Genomic DNA, 17,908 nt, shown 5'->3' on the forward strand with positions numbered 1-17,908 from the left:
TTGAGTGTTTACAGAAGATGGTTGGTTCAGCCTCTGTATTCTTTTTGTATGTTTGTTTATTTTTTCTCTGTGTAGCTTTTGGAGCCTGTCCTAGAACTCACTTTTTAGAGAAAGCTGGCCTCAAACTCACAGAATCTGCCTGTCTCTGCCTTCTGAGTACTGGGATTAAAGGTATGTGCTATCACTACCCAGCCAGCCTCTGAATTTTTGATAACTAGGACTCCTCACTAGGGTCACCCTATTAGCTTCCATGAAGTTTGCACTGCACTGTGTCCATGTCTCCTGCTAAAATCTCCCCTAATCCAGTTATCTTTCCCTGTCTTCTCCTCTGTCCCTTCCTTACTCACCTGACCAATCCTGTTCCCATCTACAAATGCCTCCAGTGTACCCACAAATCTATTCTATATACTTCTCCCAGTGAGATTCATGCATATACCCTAGAGCTGCTCTTCTTACTTAGCCTCTATGCATCTGTGGATTGTATTGTGATTAACTATGTTTATTGTGAGTGTACTTTACTTAACAGCTAATTTTCATGTATGAGTGAGTACAACATGTTTGTCTATGTGCTTCTGGGTTTTCCCACAAAAGATAACAAAGAACTCTAGAAACTAAACAACAAACCAAATAATGCAATTATAATGGGGTATACCTCTAAATAGAATTCTCAGTAGAAGAATCTAATGTGGCTGAGAAACACTTGAAAAAATGGTCAATATTTTTTGCCATCAGGCAAATGCATATTGAAACTACTTTGAGCTTTCATCTTACACTTGTAAGAATGGCTAAGATCAATAACACAAGTGACAGCTAATGTTTGAAAGGATATGGAGCAAGGGAATTCATTGCTGTCAGAGGTTCAAATTTATACAGGCACTGTGGAAATCAATATGATATCCTCAGATAATTGGAAGTCAATCTACCTCAAGATCCAGTTATACCACTTTTGTGCATATACCCACTGTTACTCTTCCATCTTACCACAAGGACAATTGCTCATCTAGGTTCTATCTGTCTTGGACCTGATTACATAGACTATTCTGGCATTCAACTCAGGGGCAGATATACCTGCATCTGACTTTGAAGTGTTGGGATTAAAGTCGTTAGCCAATAGCTTGTCTATCTTATTTCTTCTTTGTAATTAGTTCATACAATTTCTCTCATGTGTACTCTGTACTGTTGTTTTGTTTACTTGTCTGTATATGTTTGTTAATTGGCATTTTTCTTGTGAGGTGATACCCCTTTCAAAGGGTACAGAATTGACAGATGTGAACATTCTATTCAGTTTTCCTCTACGTGGCAAAGTAAAGATTAATAGAAATGGGCTGAATATAAGAGTGAGAGCTAGACAATGATAGGCCTGAGCTAATGGCCAAGCAGTTTAAATAATGTAGGAGTCTGTGTGTTTATTTTATAAGTGCACTCCGGGACTGGCGGGACTTGGCAGTGGGAGCTGGAGAAAAATTCTCCAGCTACAAATGGCACCCAATGGCTCGAGTTTCCACCTTAAACCTGAGAATATTTAATAACCAATTCTTTTTTTTTTTTTTTTTGGTTTTTCGAGACAGGGTTTTTCTGTGTAGCTTTGCGCCTCTCCTGGAACTCACTTGGTAGCCCAGGCTGTCCTCAAACTCACAGAGATCCGCCTGGCTCTGCATCCCAAGTGCTGGATTAAAGGCCACCACCGCCTGGCTATTAACCAATTCTAAACAGAGCCAAAACCAGGTTCCTGCTTCATGTCTCATATGGGCAGGTGGACGCCCCAAAATGCGGGTTTGAACTACTGGCGGGTAGCAATCCTATGGCAATAGACCCCTGCACAAAACCATACATGATATCCAACTCGTGTTGTAAACTGGACTTCTAAGTGTCATGACTCATTTGGTGATGGAATTACACTTTCAAGGGGGAGGCATCTCAGATACTCTGCATAACAGATATTTACATTATGATTGATAACAGCAGTGATTACAATTATGACATAGCAAGAAAAATAATTTTATGGTGAAATGTCAAAACATGAGGAATTATACTTCAATGTTCCCACCATTAGGAAGGTTAAAAATAGTAGTTCTGGAGGCTATTAAGCATGACAATATGGGGTTGTGAGTAGCTAACAGTCTATTTCACTATTGGCAATGCTGAGAATGAGAAGCGTAAGACAAAGCACTACTTGCTAAGGAAGCTTGCTAAGAGGCAGAAAGGCTGGAGCCAGAGCTTCAGACTCTGCAGTACAGCAACAAGAAAAGCCAGAGATGGCCATTGCACAATGTTGTGGTCCCCTGAAAAACAGGCACTTAACAATGGAAGAGTGACTCCTCGGCCAGACCATTTAATTTCTCTGAGACCTTGGTGTTCTCAAACTTTAAGCTCTGCGTGTGTGACATGACCTGCTCATGCCCCATCTTGAGCTTTTCATAGAAAGGATTTGCCTGGTAGTAGGTCCTGGACCTAGAGGTAATGAACTCCATGAACATAGTCCTCAAGTATCACAGGAATTCAGGGTGTGTTCTAGACTACTAGATGTCACGGGATGCCACATCCTGTCTTCTAAGTGCTGGGAACTTCTGGTATTTATTAAACTTGCTATTGTAGGGACAAGGAGCTGGCTAAAGAAACCTACCCTGACCCTGGAGCTCAGAACTAGGGAGGAAAGACTCAGATCAGGGCAGTAAGAAACACACTGTTTGTCTCAGTCAGATCAGAGCCTTCTCTGCCCCTGGCCAACTGACTTGTGAAATCAACCAATCACAGAGCAGAACAATAGAACCCTGAGCCCCAAGTCAACCTGAGGTTGACTGCACCTCCAAAACATCCAGTATAAACCACCCTGCCTGCTCAGTTTAAAAAAAAAGGCGGTTCTGTCCACCCTGGTAGAGGCAGCTACTCTCCTGGACTCCTCCTTCCCAAATAAACTTCTTTCTCAAAAGAATTTTGGGTGTGATGATCTTCATTCACTGGCATAGAGAAGATCCTTGTTGAAATGTCCCCCAGTGGACAGAGCAAGAGGGAGCTGAAAGAGCAGAGCAAGGAGGAGCTGAACAGAAGATTTTTGATGAGACGTCCCTCAGTGGATAGAGCCATAAAGAGCTAAAAAGTAACACTTTTTTCCATAGCCAGAGTACACTGCTACATTTCTGCAGGGTTTTTTCCCTTTTTGCAGAGTGAAGCAAAAGAAAGCCACAGCATAGGCAAGAGAAGCAGAGCTCTGCTAGGAAGCCCCCTATGAGGGGACTAAGCAAAGCTCAGCTGTAGCAGCTCTCCAGGAGAAGAGCAGGATTTTTGTATCCTGCAGGGAGATCATCCCCCATCAGTTCCAGGCCTGAATTTCCCAAGAAGTCAGAAAATTGTCCCATCCAGGGTTGGGTTGCTTCTTTGCAGTTCCAGCTGTCAGAGCTGTGCACAACAGCTCCAGGTCTCTGGGACACCTTCAGGGCAGAGCTATCGTGAGCAGCTTGAGGTGTCCAGAATACCTCACCCTTCAGGGCTGAACGGTCCCTTGCAGTTTAAGCCATCAGAGCTGTGCTAAAGAACTTCAGGTGTCCAGGACACCTTCAGGGCAGAGCTGCTGTTCTGAGCAGCTCAAGGTGTGTGGGATACCTCGTCCTCCAGGGCTGAACTGTCTCCTTGCAGTTCCAGCCATCAGAGCTGTCCTAAGCAGATCAAGGTGTTGCCTGACTCCCCAGGTAGTCAGGACACCTTTTCCCAGAGTTGTTGCAACAAATTTACTTATATTGTTGGTACCCAAACCCGGGACCAACCCACAGATTTCAAAACAATTTACTTACACCTATGCTGACCCTACACCAGTAGAGGCAGGCTGTTTAGATGATGGGAGGTGGAGTTGCATGAGCTCTCTCAGGAGGCTTGCTGAAATAGCTGTCTAAGAATTTCCCTGGTGTCTACTCCACAGGTGTGTACCCTCCAGAGTCTGTGAAGATGTTTCTCCTGTCTTCAAAAACAAATTGTCTATGATGGGACCTGTCACAATGGAGACCAAAATAACATCATGAACAGTTTTGAGGATGGGACTCAACATCATGACAGATTTATAAACACCTGCATGGAAATATCTATGTGTCACTAAAGTAAGTACACTGGTGGAACTATAATACTCAAAGTGGTGCTCCCAATTTTCACCAAGGTATTACCTGGGAACTGTGCGATAGGGAACTGCTCATGCGCAACCACAGATCCCTGACTGCAGGGACTAGAGGGAGATACATGCACAAACACATAGAAACATACACAACATAAACACATGTATGTGAGAGACAGAGGTACAGAGAAAGTGATACTTAGAGAGACAGAGAAAGAGAGACTGAGTGAGAGTGGGAGAACTCTATCAACTGGATGCTGAAGAAATGAATGCAGGTGTGTCTTCTCAGAGGGGAACAAAAGGAGCAGGGATCAGTCTGAGTCCCTGTATGGACACATTTAGATGTGTGACCAGGCCTCTCCAACTGCTGCTTGGAGAATCAAACATACAAGGCCTTTTAAAGTAAGTAACAAAAAAATTAACTCAAACTCACAACAACTAACATCTCACACTAGCCAGCACTTGATTGAATCTCTTCAAAGTCATGCTGGGAATTCATACTACTGCCTCAGTCCATGAGTACTATGACTCATGCCACAGGCTATGTTTTTGTTTCTTTTTAGAGGAAAGAGAATAGTCTTTGTCCTCATGTCATTCCTGTCCACATTTGAGGTTCTGCCTTTGGGAGTAGTTCAGAGACATGATTTTGGCATACCCTGAAAGCATACCCTGAAGATGCAGCCTACCAGAAACACAGACCTTATATAAAATGAAGAAATGATGACAGAGTGGACCTGAGATTAAAACCACAGGGTTTGAAAGAATGAATACATATTATTCATGCTCTCTTCTGTGATAAAGATCAGGCAATCTCACTGCTAATTACTTTCAATAGTCATTTGCCGTAGCTGACTGGTCACTCTCTGAACCTTCTGCTTCACCTGCATCTTGGTGAGGAAGGTTTGGTGGGATGGTGGCTCCTTGGTGCTCCTTGGGGTAGATGAACACAAATTAACTTGCAGTATGACAAGGCAAAGATAATGGACAGACCACCCTAAGACCTAATCAATTGTTTGAGATTGCTTGTTTAAAAGTGACTCAGTGACACCCCAAATTATTTTGTCCTGTGCTTCAGATGCCCCCTCTGGGGAACTCAGCTGTCTTCTCTATTTGAAGGGAAGTGGTTATCCCAGCTATCTGGTTTTCTCTGCCCTCATAGCACATGCTCCAAGTAACCAAGGAGATAGCCTCTTCAGGCTCATTCACAGCTGCAGACTCAGAATTCAACTTGGCTACAGAGTCCACAAGCCTGTGGGTTTAAAAGTCAGAAAAAATTGCCATAGTTCATAATCACCCCAGTCATTTAGAGGTTCCCCAAATATCTTGACAGGTCACTCTAACCATATAACTATTGATGGAAAAGACATATAAGGACAGAACATGGTCACCAGACTCAACATGTCTCCTCACTGACAACTGAGAAACACAGAGCAGCTGGGAAGTAACTAAAGTTAGCCACTGTGGTTGAAGTAGAGTGATGTCCTGCCTTGAAATGGGCACATCTTATTAATCCCTCCCACTTCAATGTCGGTCTCATGTTCACACATCAATGCCTATCTACCAAAAGGAATGAAAGCCAAGAGTTCCCAGCATAAAGCATTAGCCTTACCAGTTCCCGTCTTCTGAACCAGAACAATTAATATCCTGGAATCCTTGAATTTCAAGAGGCATGACAAGCAGGGAAGTTCTGTTGGTTCCCAGAGACTCCAGCTTTCTGTTTCCCATTACTGGAAGATTCAGCACAAGCCCACTTCCTCCAGGAAGATTCCCTTTTCTTGCACAGAACTCATTACATGATTCTCTTGACCATTTCTTTCTTGACGTTTTACATTAAGGCTGAAGGTCAACTTTCTTCAGTCACTCTCTGGTTTCTCTAACCTCTCCATTCTCTTTCTGAATTAGACTCTTCAGTATGCCATCATGTTCATCAGTAAATGGTGAAGGCACTGAATAAACTTCTCAAGGACAGTGGGTGTTGCCACAACATAGTGACATCACAGAGGATGCCAGGGCTCTCCAGGATACAATAGAATGTCTAGGAAAGAGCTGCAGATGTCATGGGAACTGAGATTGCTAAGAGCTTTCTTTACACTAGATGTCAAGTTGTCCTTTGCAGCAGCCTATGCTGGAATATAAGGGAAGCCCTTCAGCATCCCCTTCATCCAAACCCAGAGATCTCTCCTTGATTGATTGAACATCCTTCAGTTCTTTCCCTGTGTAGAACTGAATCTTTATCTCCTACTGAAATTTTATGTACACAAGGTAATAATATCATAGAAATTTATATATGCTAAAGTTCATCATAAGTACCTGCAACTGAGGTGACTGGCCACACTAGTGGAAACCCATGAACTGTGGACTGGTGGCTGTGGAGCCCCCATGAGACTGGACTAGGTCCTCTGGATACAGACGCTGGTTGTTTGGCTCAAATTGTTTGGGAGGCACCCAGACAGGGTATAGGGATCTATCCGTGGTCAATGGGCAGGCTTCTGGAAACCAGTGCCTGTGGTGTGACACCTTGAACAGCCTTGGTTTAGTGTGGAGGGGGTTGGACCTGCCTAGGCTCAGTATTCTGGACTCTGCTGACTGCCCATGGGAGACCTCGATTTGGGGGATGTGGGGATGTGCAGTGGTTTGGGAGAGAGGGATGGGGGTGTGTAGAGGGAGGAAGGGGGCTCTGTGGACAGTACGTGGGGAGAGGAGAAAATTTCTTAATAATGAAAAATGAAAAAAAAAACAATACAAAAAAGATGTAAAATTAAAAAAAAAAAAAGTAGCTACATCTCCTTATGTCCTTAGCCACAAGACATTATAGACTTAATGATGACTGAGAAGTACACTTGTTAAACAACTTCCTTGTAAAGAGTCTACAGGAAACAGCTAGGCAGAGTTATGCTAGAGGAAGAGGCTGATATAGTCTAGGAACAAGCACTCATAGGAGCGTGATATGGTCATGAAGCCCAGTGTGACTAAAATCTGTGTCATCAGCATGTGTGTAGTGGGTGTTGTACTCTCTGTTTAGTAGCTCAAAGTGGTCTGCTCTTACTGGGTAGTAAAAATGGCCAGATAGCTGGAGTCTTCCACAAAGAACATGAGTTTACCTTAGAGCAAAGGATATTCAGGAAAATCCTTTGCAAGCCCCTTCATAGTTAGCCACATAGACACTCGGGTTCCACTAGACACTCTAGATCAATGGTTATTTTTTTTTCCAATTCTCTGACCCTTTAAATCTTTAAATAGCATGAACAGTAGTTCCTCGCGTTGTGGTGAGCCCTAAACATAACTGTTTCGTTGTTTCTTAACTAATTTTGCTACTATTTTTTTTTAAGTTTTATTTATTTATTATGTATACAGTATTCTGTCTGCACATATCCCTGCAGGCCAGAAGAGGGCACCGGATATCATTACAGATGGTTGTGAGCCGCCACGTGATTGCTGGGAATTGAACTCAGGAGATTTGGAAGAGCAAGCAGTGCTTTTAACCTCTTAGCCATCTCTCCAGCCCTAATTTTGCTATTGTTATGAATTGTAATTCAAATATTTGTTGTGCAGTATATGTGATATGTGACCCCCAATGGGGTGGTGACCCACACAGGATGAGGACCACAGCTCTGAATGCAGGCAGAAATCTCGTCAAATCCTGGCAGTGAATGGTGGGGCATTGTGATTCTTAGTTTTTATTATCAGACTGAATCAAACTTGTCACCTGGGAAAAGGACCCTCAATGAGGAATTATATAGATCAGATTTTTCTTTGAACTTGTCTCAGTGGGATTTTAGTAATTGTTAATTGAGATAAGACTCCCTAAAATGGGCAGAATCATTTCATTGTCTACAACCTGTACTGTGAAGAAGCTAGAGCATAAGCATAAGAAAAGAGGTAGCATGAGTACATTTGTTTATCTCTGCTCTTGGCTGTGGATGTGATATGATTAGCTGAGTTCCTATCCTGATTTTCCAAAAATGGAACTATTACCTGGAATTGTGGGCTATGATCAATTTTTCCCATTCTAAGTTGCTGTGCCTGACAACTCAGTGTAATAAAGATGTTAAGAAAGCACTATATGACAGAGGGTTTTCACAAGTCAGTGAGATGTGTGTTTCACGAAATGCTCAACAGCACCTTACCTGTCTCAGAAGAAGAGATTCTCCTTCCTCCTGAACCCAACCTGTGTTTCCCTGTCACAGTTTTACAAAGAACCAGAGACACCAAAAGACTCACAAACCACTTTACCCTGTCAATAAGTGTCCCCTGATATTGTTTTGCCATAACAAGTACCATGCTAAATTCTTCTAATATGTTATATACAAGCTTCACTTCAATGAATGTATTTTTCCTTGAATTTCCTGACCATTGGAATTTTCAGACATGGGGAACTGGGTCTGAATTCACTGCCTTGACAATGAATTTCAATCTTATGCTATGTCCTTCCTTGAAGGTCAGAAGAGGCTCCTTAAAGCTGAGAGCAATGTAGCACCATAAATTCCAGGTATGTGGGGGTGTAAGCAATGATTGGCAATGTGTCCTCTAGTTACCTTATGTTGGAGATTAACTCCAGGGCTGATGTACGTAGATCCCTTTGAAAACTTGTCAGTATCACGCTAACTTCTGTGCCTCTTCAACAAGGTTTCTGTAAACGGATCTTTGACAAATTTCCTCCTTTGAAAGTAAATAGACTTTATCAGATGTGAAAAGTCACTTTGATTTTTTTCCTTCTCCTCCTAGGACATGAAACAGGCCCTTTTGAGCTACATGAAAGGTTATCCAAGGAGAATAAGGTCTGAAATAACCACAGGTACAGGTTTAGAATGCAGGTCTGAGGAACAGAGTGCAAAACAAGGGCAGGAAAGCAGGCACACACAGGAAATTCTTGGTTATGTCTTTGGCAGTTTAGCCTCTCTGCATGTCAGTTTCTTCTACCTAGAGAAAGATGGGTTGCGATACACCATGGAGATGGGTGCTGTCACAAGGCATAACTTATAAAATCACTTCCTTCATAAGTGGGACTTTGTTTTTTTTCACGTTTCTTTTTGTGTGTGGGGTTACAAGCTAGCATTTATATGAGCTAAGCTGCACATCTATTTCTGGAGAACATCTCTTTCTGGGAACAAAGGAATCAGATATTAAACTTACAAAAATGCTGAAAATTATGCTTTAGAGCAGAGATTCACTTCACTTGGTTGAAAAAAATTGACACTTCTCTTCATAACCATTAGCAAATATTGTGCGTGGCTCCTGTCCTTTGCCATTTGGAAAGACTCACCAGCTAGCTATTCTTTATTGATTAGCCACTTTCAGATGCTAAAAGTAAAGAAGATGAAGAGGGAAGGTAGAAATCGACATGTTTGATCCTAAATATAGAGTGGTGTTTGCCTGTTCTAATCTCAGAATTCTAATCCTTATCTGGCTAATCTAACAACAAATAAATGCCACCTGTACCCATTGTTGTATTTTAATAAAAGCACATAAACGATTTTGGTGACTTACTATAACTCACGTAGTATGTATTGAGTCCAACTATTAATATTTTCTTCTCTGTCTTTCTATTCTTATTTGGAACATTTGTTTGTTTGAGTGGAACTGAACCGCCCCAATTTAAATGGGAGAAAATTTTTTAAATAAACTACTGTAACAGAATATGTTTGGGAGTTGTAAAAGTTTTTCCACTGAAAAAATCAGAATTTAAGAGGATCCTGTTACATACTGAGGGCAGATATCAGAGTCAGCAAAGCTTGCAAAAACAGGTATTTTTTCTTTTAGCACTTTGATGGAAGAAGCACTTCATTTTCTTTAATTTTATAATTAATTTAATTTTACGTATCAGCCATGTATTCCCCTGTCCTCCCTTCTATGGGTCCCCCCCTCCCCCCAATGCACCCCCTATTCCCATCTGCTCCAGTGCAAGGACTCCCCTGGGGATTTAGCTCAGCCTGGTAGATTCAGTGGAGGCAGGTCCAGTCCCCTCCTCCCTTCACCCAGGCTGAGCAAAGAGTCCAAGCATAGGCTCTGGGCTCCAAAAAAACCAGCTCATGCACTAAGAACAGGTTCTGGTCCCACTGCCTGGGGGCCTCCTAAATAGTTCAAGCTAATCAACTGTCTCACTTATCCAGAGGGCCTCATTCAGTTGGGGGCTCCTCAGCTATTGGTTCATAGTTCATGTGTTTCCACTAGTTTGGCTAATTGTCCCTGTGCTTTTTCCAATGATGGTCTCAATATCTATTGCTCATACAATCCCTCTTCTCTCTTGCTGATGGGACTCCTGGAGCTCCACCTGGGGCCTGGACATGGATCTCTGCATTTACTTCCATCAGTCATTGGCGGAGAGTTCTAGCACGACAGTTAGAATGTTCAGCCATCTGATCACCAGAGAAGGTCAGTTCGGGCTTTCTCTTGACCATTGCCAACAGTCTATTGTGGAGGTATCTTTCTTGATTTCTGGGGACTTCTCTAGCACTTTTCTTCTTCCTATTCCCATGGGGTCTTCATTTATCTTGGTCTCTTTTTCCTTGTTCTCCCTCTCTGTTCCTCATCCAGCTGGGACCTCCTGCTCCCCTAAGCTTTCTTTCTCCCGACACTTGCCCTTCATTAACTCCCCTCATGTTCAGTTTGCTCATGTAGACCTCATTCATTTTTCTGTTGTTGGGTGATCCCTGTGTCTTTCTTAGGGTCCTGTTTTCTAGGTAGCCTCCCTGGAGTTGTGAGTAGCACTCTAGTCATCCTTTGTTTTACATCTATTATCCTTCTATGTGTTTGTACATACCAAGTTTGTCTTTCTGAGTATGGGTTACCTCACTCAGGGTGATTTTTTTTTTCTAAATCCATCCATTTGCCTGCAGACCTCACGATGTCATTGTTTTTCTCTGCTGAGTAGTACGCCACTGTGTATATGTACCACATTTCATTTATTCATTCTTCAATTGAAGGGCATCTAGGTTGTTTCCAGGTTCTGGTTATTACAAATAATACTGCTATAAACATAGCTGAGCATGTGCCCTTGTGGTATGATTGAGCATTCCTTGGGTATATACCCAAGAGTGATAAAGCTGTGTTTGGGGGAGATTGATTCCCAATTTTCTAAGAAATCGCCATATTCATTTCCAAAATGGAAAAGTACAAGCTTGCATTCCCACCAACAATGTAGGAGTGTTTCCCTTGCTCCACGTCCTCTTCAGTGTTTTTGATCTTAGCCATTCTGATGGGTGTAAGGTGGTATCTCACAGTCGTTTTGACTTGCATTTCCCTGCTGATTAGGGAGGTTGAGCAATTCCTTAAATGTCTTTCAGTCATTTGAGCTTCCTCTGTTGAGAATTCTATGTTTAGCTCTATAGCCCATTTCTTAATTGGACTGTTGGATATTTTGATGTCTAATTTCTTGAGTTCTTTATATATTCTGGATATCAGCCCTCTGTCAGATGTGGGGTTGGTGAAGATCTTTTCCCATTCTGTAGGCTGTCACTTTGTCTTGTTGACCGTGTCCTTTTCTCTACAAAAGCTTCTCTGGTATAAGAGGTCCCATTGATTGATTGTTTCTCTCAGTGACTGTGATACTGATCTTATATTTAGGAAGTGATCTCCTATGCCAATGCATTCAAGACTACTTCCTACTTTCTGTTCTATGAGGATCAGAGTAACTGGATTTATGTTGAGTTACAAATATATATATATATATATATATTTTGATATAAAATTCATACTTTAAGGAAAGTTTAAAGAATCAAAATAGCATCAAAATATTATGAGAACAGTGGCAATAGAATCATCCCTTAATTTTGGCTTTCTTCTGTCCCATATCAGTTGATTCTTCTGACATGATACAGAGATTATGCATTTTCTTTTTAACAACATGCTTGGCTTTAAAGAAGGAGAGAGTCATTGTCCAACTCCAAAGCCAGCTTTAATTTTTAATTGATCTGGGACTACATAAACACCATTTGTGATAAGTGTTTATAGAGAAGAGCAAAAACAAACATTTAGGAAGACTTATGAATGTTATGTGTGATGTAATACCAATAGGCCAAGTTACTTTAAATTGGATAGTCATGCTGGTTGAGGAACTATTACCTCTTCCAATTAAGAAGTCTGTCTTGTTCAAATCAAACTTTTATCAATTTTTTTTTTCTGGAGCTGAGGATCAAACCCAGGGCCTTGCGCATGCTAGGCAAGCTCTCTACCACTGAGTTAAATCCCCAAGCCCATACATTTTTGTTTGTTTGTTTTTTATTGAGACAGGGTTTCTCTGTGTAGCTTTGTGCCTTTCCTAGATCTTGCTCTGTAGACCTGGCTGGCCTTGAACTCACAAAGATCTGCCTGGCTCTGCCTCCCGAGTGCTGGGATTAAAGGCATGCGCCACCACCACCAAAACCGCCTGGCCCTTTATCAATTTTGATGGTACTTATAGCTTATCTTCTCTGATAGAAACAAAAGCAAAACCTCATCCCCAATGTAACACATATCCTGGTTTTCATTCTGAGGTCAGCACATCCTTAAAATATTCAGGCTGATTTAACTCTGTAATTTTTTTTTCTATTATCAACTGTCTCTCCGCAGCTATTGTTCCTTTCTCATTAGCATTGAGAAAATACAAAGTTAATAAAGAATTATGTAATCTATTTCTGGGGGATTTTGTTGCTCCTTTTTGTTTATTTAGCATACCCTTTAGAGTTCAATTTGATGTTTCTATGACTGTTTCTCCTGTCGCATTGTGTGGTATACTTGTAATATGTTTTATATCGTAATAAGCAAAAAACTGTTTCATTTTACCAGAGACATAGGCTAGATATTGTTAGGTTTAACATATATAGGTATACCCATGATGGCCATAACTTCTAGCAATTTCTGGATTACAGAATCAGCCTTTTTGAAACTCAGAGCAGTTGCTCATGGAAATCCTGAGTAGATATCAATGGTGTGGTGCACATGTTTCAATTTTCCAAATTCTACAAAATGAAATGCATCCATCTGCCAGATTTCATTCCTCTGAGTGTTCTTTGAGTTACATCCTTTGGGTAGTGGAGTCTGATTGTAAAATTAACAAGTAGGATATTTCCATATAATTTCCTTAGCTTGTTTCCAGGTTATGGAAAAATCCTTTTTTAAAACCTCACTATTGACATTTTTTTTTTTTATGAAACTCTGAGGCCTCCTGTACATTTCTTATCAATAGTTGATCAATTTCCTCATTTTCTTGGGCAAGATCTTTAAATTCTTTGTCAAGAGTTTTCAATTCCCTTAAAAGCTCAACATGTTTCCTACGAGCCTGGAGGGCCCTTCACAGTGAGCCGAGATCTGGGACAGGGGGAGCCAACTCATCAAGAATAGGCCCTCAAAAATGGGAAGACAGAAAAACATAGGGAAGTGGCATTGCAGAAGGGGGAACTGCCAGAGATTTTTGAGGTGGTATAAAAGGGCCCAAGGACTCCTGTGTTAAGGGGAGATTTTTGCAAGGGGGGCCAGTCTGGATTATGGTAACGGGCTGCCCCTTTCTCTAGGGAAGCCACCTAGGTGGGTTCTAGAGGGGAGATAGAGGTCAAATTAACAGAGGGATGAGGATTGGCAGGAGCAGACTCCTGGGGATTGTTAGGTTTAAAAGTCGTGAGCATCCCCTCTTGCATAGAGCTCAGGTCGTGAACCAAGGGACAGACTGAAGGCGGACCAGAAAGCGCTCCGGGGTCTTAGGGCAGGTAGAGGGGGAGCGAAAGGCTTCTTTGGAGATTTTTTCTCCTATATTAATAAGCTTTTGTATGTCAGGGGAATATTTATAGACCCTGAGAATGTCATTAATAATCAACAAAGGCTTTAAGGTCTTTTTTCTTTACCCTAGTTCCTTGTATCCACTAAAACCATCTCAAAAATCTAGTAAATCGAAGAGTAAGCCTCAGCCTGTCCTGGCATTTCCTGTTACCAGAAGCCAGACCTCTGGGGACTCATCCAAGGTGGCCACCCAGAGCGGCCCCTCAGGGGGTTTGGAAGATCAAAATGAGGAGGGGGAGGAGGAGGAGGCAGAGGAGGAGGAGAAGCCATCACCAGAGGACCCCCCCCTCCGCCAGGACAGACTTATCACAAATTAAATTTCCACCTTGTTGAAGAGCTGAAATCTGCCTGTGCTCTGTATGGTCCTACAGCTCCTTTTACATTAGCCTTGGTGGAAAACCAACGTGAACATTGGTTGACCCCTAATGACAGGTATTTTCTTGCCCGTGCAGCTCTTTCTGGGGTTGACTTTGTCCTCTGGAAAATAGAATTTAGAGAAAATTGTCGAGAAGTTGCTCAAAAAAATATTGAACAGCCGCCCTCAAAAACTTGGACACTAAAGAAACTCCTCAGCAACCCCCCTTACGATACAAACGCAGCACAGGCAAAATTCCCTCCTGGCCTCTTGGCCCAGATTCAAAACATGGGGGTCCAGGCCTGGAAACGCCTGGCCCAAAAGGGATCGGCTACCACCTCATTAGCAAAGATTCGTCAGGGCCCTGATGAACCTTATAGTGAATTTGTCTCTCGCTTAAATGATGCAGCTGAGAGACTTTTTGGGCCGAACGAACACGAAAGCACCTTTGTTAAACACTTGGCCTTTGAAAATGCAAACCCTGCCTGCCAGGAAGTCCTCTGCCCTCATAAAAACAGAGCGGACCTGTCTGAATGTGTGAGACTCTGTTCAGGTGTTGGCGCCGCCCATGCCATGGGATTAGCTATAGGTGCTGCCCTCAGGGCTTCACAACAGCCTGGAGCCTGCACCTGTTATTTCTGTAACAACATTTCGCTAGGGAATGTCCCCAGAAAGGTCACAGCCTCCCGCCCTTAGCCCAGCCGGCTCAGGAGGCCGCCTCTATGAGGGCCCTGCCTTCCACTCTCTGCCCTCGCTGCAACAAGGGCCGTCATTGGGCTACAGAATGCAGGTCAAAAGTCAATTATCTCGGTCAGCCCCTTCCTCCGAGGGTGCAGGGAAACTTCCAAAGGGGCCAGCCCCTGGCCCCAATGCCTCCAAGAGCGCACCCTGGGGCCTTGAGTTCCACTCACCCCCTAACTCCCCAGCCTCAACAAATTCTCCCGCCCCAGTTCCATTCTCCTCCTTCTGGAGAGCAACTCCAGGCAGTGATGGATTGGACTTGTGTGCCGCTGCCGAAACAGTATTAAACTCCCTTGAAGGGGCTCAGGTCATCCCTACAGGGGTGACAGGGCCCCTACCTCCTAATGTTTGTGCGCTTGTCCTTGGCCGTGCTTCTGTGGCCCTCTGAGGGGTCCAGGTCTACCCTGGCGTAATAGATAGTGATTTCACAGGTGAAACTAAGATTCTGGCCACTGCTGTAAATGGCATGGTCACGATTCCTCAAGGTACGCGCCTGGCACAGCTAGTTCCTCTACCCTCCTCTGTCTGTGATAATCCCTCAATTACAAACACCCCTCGGGGGTCAGCTGGATTTGGCTCCTCGGACGCCTACTAGGTCCATCCTGTTACTCAGGATCGCCCTACTCTCACCCTTACTATAGAGGGAAAGAAGTTTCAGGGTATCTTGGATACAGGGACAAACACCACAGTCATTTCACAGTCTCACTGGCCGTCTGCTTGGCCACTGGTTCCATCCCTCACCAATTTAAAAGGAATCGGGCAGTCTAATAATCCTTTAATTAGTCTCACCTTAGATGCTGCAGGGCACTCTGCCACTGACAGGCACTGGCACCCTTCTCCAGATGCCACCCGGCCACTAGCCATGTGGCGAGATCCCCTCACGGGGCATTGGAAGGGCCCCGACCCGGTCCTTATTTGGGGACGAGGTTCGGCCTGCATTCTTGACCAGATACACTCTGCTCCCAGATGGTTACCAGAACGCCTGGTTAGAGCTGTAAATATACCTGATCTGCCCAGGACAGATAGCCCGTCTCCTGAGGAAACTTCTTCTGTTTTAAATGTTGTCCCTCCAGCAAGCCCTCCAGGCTGTTGTCCTCACCCACAGCAACCCCCACCAGCCCTTTAGCTCTGTTATCACTCTGGTCAGAGTTCCTGTGGGGAGGACAGTGGGAACTTTACAACAAACTGTGTTTGAGACTTTTCACAGAGTATACAAGTCCCATAGTCAATCACGTTCTGGGCTGTGACACTGCTTGTCACAAATCCAGTCTGACAGCAGGGGTCATGTTTCCAAGGGCAGTGCTGAATTTTCATCCATGGTGTCAGAAAGACTTGTCGGACCTGCTGGCCTTGGTGTCACAGGGCAGTCATAGCCGTGTTGGGCCAGCTTGACACAGCCTGTGGCTGGCAGGTAGCACAACAAACAGGGTAGCACCAGAGATGCCACTCAGGGCACTTAGGTCCCTTCCACCTAGACTAACCTATTATTCCTCAGATCAATTCCTAGATCTCTAGGAAGAGAAGCCGCGCTGAGACGACTGCCTTGATGGGATCCTGTTACTGCCATCACCTTAGCAGTCCTTATGGGGGTTGGAGCAACGGGAACAGGCACAGGAATTGCCTCTCTGGTCCTGTCCAACCAACATTAATCTGAGCTTTGACTGTCCATAGACGAGGATATTGCTCAATTTGAACAGGGAATTTCAGCCCTCCAGTCATCCCTTTCCTCCCTAGCTGAGGTAGTTTTACAGAACAGGAGAGGCCTGGATCTCCTCTTTCTACAACAGGGTGGTCTTTGTACTGGGCTCAAAGAGGAATGTTGCTTCTTTATAGACCACACCAAGATAGTCAGGGACAGTATGGAAGGTTAGAAAAGGACTATAAAAAGAAAAAAAGAGAGAGAGAGAGAGAGAAAAGGAGAACAAGAGCTTGGTTGGTTCTAGAATTGGTTTTCCAACTTCCCTTAGCTAATAACCCTTTTTCCCTCCCTCCTAGGACCTGTTGTAGGCCTGCTCCTGGTCCTTGCCTTTGGGCCATGGGCACTTTCCTGGCTCACTCGGTTCATCCGAAGCCAAATAACAGACCTGCCAGCCAGGCAGATCCAGGTTCATTACCATTGTTTTGATATGCAGGACTCCAGGGGTGAAATTTCCCCTGACAGAGATGCCCCACACAGACCCCTTCACTCCGGGGAGGCTGCACCTGTGTGTGGGAAAAAGGCTCACTCAAGGCATGATTGGAGTGCAGCTGGGACTGCACAGGCTGGGGACCATGGTACCCCAAAATTCCGAGAGCCTGGATTATATGCCCTGTTGCATAGCGGTTGTGCAGTAACAGCCTTGCGCTTACCCATTTCCGCTCCCTCAAAAAACTGCACGGTCCATTGATTCCTGCGATATGGGAACGCCTGTGATGCTTGAGTCTGGAGAGACATTCCCTCTCGGACCTTTTTTCACAACCTTTAGAGGGATAGGGCCTCTGTAATCCTCCATGCAAAGCCTCTTTCAGAGTCCTCCTTTTAGACCATTCGAACCTGGTTTATGTTGGCCCTTAGATTTATTACTAAAAAGGGGGAGATGTCAGGGACAAGGACAGAATCTCTAGTTAGTGGAAAAATACAGACCCCCATAAGACAGGGAACTAGATCATCTTACAGTCAGGTTGCCTAGCAACAGGACATTGAGGCAGAGCCCTTGACCCTTTCACCCTGTAAACATCCTATACAAACATCCTTAGCTTGCCCCACCTTATGCAGATGACAGCTTCTTGCTCCCCCCACCCTGCAGAAACTATATAAACCCTCTTGGAGAAAAATAAAGTTGCACCTTGATCAGAATCCAGACTTGGTGTGTTTCCTTGTATCTCCTGTCCCTATCATTCCGTCCTTAGGGTGGTCGAGAACCCGTTGAAGCCCTGCAGGCAGGGCAGAGTATACTTCTAAAACCAGAAAAATAACATCCTGA

The 17,908-nt window shown here is 43.8% G+C and overlaps 1 long non-coding RNA gene across 1 annotated transcript in view; it reads left to right on the top strand.

Moving 5' to 3' along the window:
* The first annotated feature begins 8,479 nt into the window (after positions 1 to 8,479).
* Positions 8,480 to 17,908, top strand: part of LOC131901060 (uncharacterized) — a 42,787-nt gene continuing 33,358 nt past the window's right edge. Inside the window, exons 1-2 of the long non-coding RNA XR_009376317.1 lie at positions 8,480 to 8,588; positions 8,825 to 8,877. This is a non-coding gene — a long non-coding RNA (uncharacterized LOC131901060). The remainder of the gene's footprint in view (positions 8,589 to 8,824; positions 8,878 to 17,908) is intronic.

Source organism: Peromyscus eremicus, unplaced genomic scaffold (genome assembly GCF_949786415.1).
Source record: "Peromyscus eremicus unplaced genomic scaffold, PerEre_H2_v1 PerEre#2#chrX_unloc_2, whole genome shotgun sequence".
NCBI lineage: Eukaryota > Metazoa > Chordata > Mammalia > Rodentia > Cricetidae > Peromyscus > Peromyscus eremicus.